Source organism: Nilaparvata lugens, chromosome 14 (assembly GCF_014356525.2).
Source record: "Nilaparvata lugens isolate BPH chromosome 14, ASM1435652v1, whole genome shotgun sequence".
Classification (NCBI taxonomy): domain Eukaryota; kingdom Metazoa; phylum Arthropoda; class Insecta; order Hemiptera; family Delphacidae; genus Nilaparvata; species Nilaparvata lugens.
Window position 1 is genome coordinate 21,993,556 of NC_052517.1, and position 6,000 is coordinate 21,999,555.

Sequence of the window (6,000 nt, forward strand, 5' to 3'; positions counted from 1 at the left end):
TCTCTCTCTCTCTTACTATTATAGTATGGTAAACATAAATGGTAAAATATCCCCAACAGTTATTCTCACAATGATCAAATATTAAGATAATATGATTCACTGTGGTAAGTTTCATTCAATGATTCATGGAATCAAGAATAATCTTGAGCACTCTAATTTTTCTCTCATCTCTCTCTCTCTCTCTTTCTTTCTCTAATTTCCGGTTGTGTGTTGATGAGAAGAATATTATTTTATATCCTTTTCAGAGAGTCGACAATTATTTGTTGAAACACCACCGATTTATGAAGTTACATCACAATATTATATTATCTAATTCAATGCGCATTTCATCCAAATATCAACCAGTCATTCTCCACACAATACTTTGTCCAATACTGTATTGTTATGAGTTGTTAGTGGGCCGATTAGTGTAGATACAACACAATATTATATTATCCCAATTCAATGCGCATTCCATCCAAATATCAACCAATCATTCTCCACACAATACTTTGTCCATTACTGTAGGGTTATGAGTTGTTAGTGGGCCGATTAGTGTAGATACAACACAATATTATATTATCCCAATTCAATGCGCATTCCATCCAAATATCAACCAATCATTATCCACACAATACTTTGTCCAATACTGTAGGGTTATGAGTTGTTAGTGGGCCGATTAGTGTAGATACAACACAATATTATATTATCCCAATTCAATGCGCATTCCATCCAAATATCAACCAATCATTCTCCACACAATACTTTGTCCAATACTGTAGGGTTATGAGTTGTTAGTGGGCCGATTAGTGTAGATACAACACAATATTATATGATCCCAATTCAATGCGCATTCCATCCAAATATCAACCAATCATTCTCCACATAATACCTTGGCTAATTCATTCAATAGTTGGTTATAATGCATTTTCAGTTATTATGTCAGTTAGTGTGTGAGCCAGCTACATAATAGATCTACAAGAAATAAATCTATACTTATAAAATTCTTATAAATCTATTATTATCTCTGGAGCTTCAAATCAAAGCTATATAATATCTTGTATAGTGATGTCCACGTTATAATGGCAGTGTTTGATCAGCAACGGTATTGCTATCCTTGTCTTTCATTCAACGAAGCGGATAGTGCTATCTCTTCCTCGCTTTGCTCTGTTGCTAGATCGCCTCTTAACAATGTATAATGAAGAATCAATTGATAAAATATATCATTTTAATTAGGCTATGTATATTGGTTATGAAGTTATTGAAAAATATAATTGATCATTTTAAACTAGAATGAACAGTTAATATTACATCAATGAACCTGTATCAGCTACCGTACATACAAGGCATTAACAAGACAGAGGATCGGCAACGTTGAACTCCAATCTTTCTCCACTACTATTATAACATGGAGCTCACTATAGATTATACCTCAAGTGGCAAAGACTTTAAGAAATAAATAATACTACCTCAGAATTTACCCTTGTGAATTCTCTCTTTTTAATATTCACTGTCAACATTTGATCAAAAATCATTTAAATTTGAAAAAACCACTTCATCAATAACAAATATCCCTTCATCAATTAAAAATTTCCCAATAACTCGTTTCCTTATCTAAAATCCAATATTTGATTTGAACATTGAATCTAAGGGCAGGTTGATATAGTTAAGTTTCACCTTTGATTGTCAACATTATTTGAATGGGTGGTATAGATTTTATTCTACAAGAAATAATGACAGTTTCAAATGAATCTCACCATAGAATATTTGTTCAATATATTGACAATAGTAACTGAACTTTAATCTATGAATTTCCGTGCATAACTCAACAATCATGAGTAATATGCCTTTCCATAATACATTAATAAAGTTTTTAATTCAACAGGGTAATCATTAATAAGTTAGTGAGATGAGAAGGAAATTACTGAAATATTGCAATTATTCAAATGCTAATGAATTGGTTATTATCATTAATAAGTTAGTGAGATGAGAAGGAAATTACTGAAATATTGCAATTATTCAAATGCTAATGAATTGGTTATTATTATTAAACAAAAATCCAAATTAAATGCTGTAATTCACCCCGAAGACTTCTGCTACTGCAAATATTGACAACAGGGTAAACAGCTAGATGGAAATTCGATGAGCGCTACTATTCAGAAATTATTTGTCAGCCCGGGAATAATTAAATAATTTTTGAATACTACTGAAATTACTGAAATTTTGGAAGTTACTATTGGAAATTACTGAAATATTGCAATTATTCAAATGCTAATGAATAAGTTATTATTATTAAACGAAAATTCAAATTAAATGCTGTAAATCACCCCGAAGACTTCTGCTACTGCAAATATTGACAACAGCTAGATGGAAATTCGATGAGCGCTACTATTCAAAAATTATTTAGGGTAATTCATAAGGCACACTGTGCTTCAATTTTTCACTACCAAGGCTATCAATTAAGATGACTTCACAGGAACGGCTTATATGGCTGGAAAAAGCACTTTCTTGAGGCAAAACGCTCTCATTGCAGTTTTATTTAATTATTCCCGGGCTGACAAATAATTTTTGAATAGTAGCGCTCATCGAATTTCCATCTAGCTGTTTACCCTGTTGTCAATATTTGCAGTAGCAGAAGTCTTCGGGGTGATTTACAGCATTTAATTGGGATTTTCGTTTAATAATAATAAGTTAGTAAGATCAATTTGAAACAGTCAGTGTTCCTTATATGGGATAACATCAATGGTCACAGTTTCAAGCTATTTCTTCCCATCACCCCATTGTAGAGCTACGAGAAGATTCAAATTAGAAACTCAATTTAAATCAGTTCTCTTTATATTCTATAAAATCAATACTCCCCATTTAACCAATTCTAAAATATTAATTAACCTATTTTTTGGGACTTGGTGTATGAATACCTCAACAAGCCAGTGACTTCCATCCTTTTTCAAGGCTTCCAATTGGATGGGCTCACCGGAGTCCATCGCTATTATTTCGCTTTGTAGGTGTTTTGGTTAAGCGAACTGAACCTGAATAAAAATTCGGGGAAGGAACAGTTTTGGGATGTGCCCATTGGTCCTTCCCCAGTCATTTTAATCAATTTCAGGACCTCTGATATGACCTAACGACTGTTAAGGCAGCCGGGACCGACGACTTAACGTTATGATATGAAATATCCTATACTATTAAACGAACAATTTCTGTTTAGATGTTTATATGTCTGTATGTGACCGGATCTCGAAAACGGCTCTAACGATTCTCACGAAATTTGGAACAAAGTAGGTTTATGATATGAAAATTCGTTGCACTAGGTCTCAACCCTAGGATAACTCGCTGAAGGACATTAAAAGGATAAATACGTCCTTGGAAAAACAGATGGAAATTTTGTCGTCTGTCGAGATCGAAATGGAAGTAAGTAAACAAGTGCATGTGTGGGACCATTAAGCTGATCTCACAGAAAGAAAAATTCAACAAGAAAAAAAACTTATTTTCGCTTATTTCTATTTTTTTTCAGAAAACATGTTTACTTTGGAAAGTCCAAATTAGTAACTAGATGCTTTTAGTGTAGATAGTACATAGTATATTAACAAATTAATATTGTAGCAAACATAGTATATCAATCTAAATAGAATTCATAGTAAATACCCTATCTTATTTGTAATTGATGATGTGTTTGTTATTTTGATGAGTGATAGTAGCTTAACCTAGATTTTGATTTGGACTATAGGCCTAGTATGAATTTGAAAAGGGACAGTTTTGGGCATAAGCCTGTTGTGCCTCCTCATATAACTAAATATAATTGTACGACTGAGAAAATGAATAAATAAATATAAACTATAAATTCAATCTTTCGTTACAAATTTGTTATGTTTTTACACTCCAGAGCAAAACTCGGTCCCCCGTTATTAATTCATTATACCTATGACAATATAGCCTAATGGTACTTTGAGCTCAAAAATCTGAGAAATTGTTCAAGGGACCTCTACAAGGCACCTAATATTGCAAATTCCTAGACAAGATGAATAGTATTTTCCTGTTTAAAATGTCAAGAACATTAAAGTAGGTTGTGTTATTAAAGCTCATACCTTTTAGAAGAGTATTACATACCCTTGGGGCCTCATAACAAAGTATACAGCTACATTATGAGTGTGACATAATAGATACATGATCGTTCATAGTCATCAAATAGTCATACTAGCCTATTTGATAGATTTCATCTTAGACAAAGGTCTAAGGAATCAAATCTTTGAAAAGAGTTGGTCAAATATCTATCTATGATCATAAAATGAATTACCGTATATTTAAATGTAGCCTATAATGTTTTATAAATGTATTATATACATGACTGAGGTATATGTGGTATTCGGGCCCTTAGCCAATCTAGTCAAAAACTTGATAAAATTGAGAAAGGACCCAACCTTAACAAAGGACAAAACAGTTTTCTCTCATTGAAAATTATGAAGTCCTGCCAACAAGATACAAACTTCTATGAACTGAATTAGATTTTTAGTCTCTAGTAAATAAATACTAGGAGTTTAAGTTAGTTTTTAAAAAGAATATAGGCTACTAGGACTTTTCGTTGTAAGTAAAGATAATTCAACACTAAAATCTACAACATTTTGAGGTTAAAACTCAACACCCCACAACTTTAAACCGTTTCAAAATACAGCACAAACTAAATTACCACAACATAAACGATTCAATGAACGTTGAAAAGCAAGTGAATAATTACAGTTTAGTCTGGAGCTAAGTAAGCATTATCCAAGATGGTTGAACCTATCATCCTATCAATCCCTATTCAACAAGAAAGCCTACTAGGCTACCAAGAAAGCATATCAGCGATCTCTGTTTTCTGCCGTTCCACACAATAAAAACCAACAAATCTTTTTCATAACACTTAGTAATCAATGAAAACTATTCAAATAATGTATGATGATAGAGATAAAAGAGTATTTGAAACAATAGTCATAGATATTTAATAGTTTTACGTACCTTTGAAACTAACTTTACAAGCATAGCAAGTTACTACCTACATAGTTTCTTTAGGTTATAATTATAGAATCTTTGGAAATTAAGATTTGGAGTGTTTCATTGTGATCAAATAAAGATGAAAATGTTTGGGTTGGGTTAAAAGTTGTAGAAAATATTAAGATTTTTGTGGATAGAATTGTATGTGAGATTTTAGGTTGTAGTTTACAAACGTAAATCAGTTGAATTAGGGTTGTTTTGGTTGTAAAAATGTAGTAAAACTTGTGTATTTCAAAGAGTTTTGATTAGTCATTGTAAATTGTAAGTGCTGCACATCGTACCTATCCCACCCCTAGCAGACTATTCATGAATGAAAATCAAAGACACACAAAAATAGCTTACCTTTTTGTCGGTATCCGAAATTTTCTGGTCACTTTTAGCAACTAAGTCCCTAAGTACACTGTTCAACACTTGTCACAAATCAATTGCGAGGTCATATTGGCGTAATTAATTAATTACAATCGACGAAATAGTGAAAAACAGCCATAAAAAGATGGCGGAAGGGGCACTCACAAACCGATCTAGCGATTCAGACCTATAATTTCCATGCATGAGCCACCCAAGTTTACAATAAACTGAGCCTCATTCAAGGAATGCATGACGAAAATAGAATAAATACTTGATGGAAATGATGTGTAAGGTTTGATTTAACACACAATTAACTAGATTTATAGGTTTTTAACACAATACCATTCAATGTTCCTCAAAGAACTTGCGAATTGCTCTAGTTGTTTAGCAAAGCACAGGTGACATACTATAGAATGACGTCATGATTGAACTAAAACCAAATCTTCGTATATCTCCGGTCGATTCCGGGATTTTAATGCCTGGTGCATCTCTCTTTGAGTATGCATTTCAAAATCGAAAGTAATAGGGGCGCAAAATTTGAAAACAATTGAAATAAACATCGAAAAAGGGAGGAAAAATAGTATAACCTTACAAAAACAATAAGATAACCTTAAAAATTATCAAAATAACCTTAAAAATTATCAA

At 32.3% G+C, this 6,000-nt stretch overlaps 1 protein-coding gene across 1 annotated transcript in view; it reads right to left on the reverse strand.

Annotated features, from left to right (window-relative positions):
* The window catches only part of LOC111060123 (serine/threonine-protein kinase tousled-like 2), a 132,671-nt gene extending 126,907 nt beyond the window's left edge, over positions 1 to 5,764 (reverse strand). Inside the window, exon 1 of the mRNA XM_039441090.1 lies at positions 5,350 to 5,764. The gene's annotated coding sequence lies outside the window, so the exon portion shown is untranslated. The remainder of the gene's footprint in view (positions 1 to 5,349) is intronic.
* Between the last annotated feature and the right edge of the window lie 236 nt (positions 5,765 to 6,000).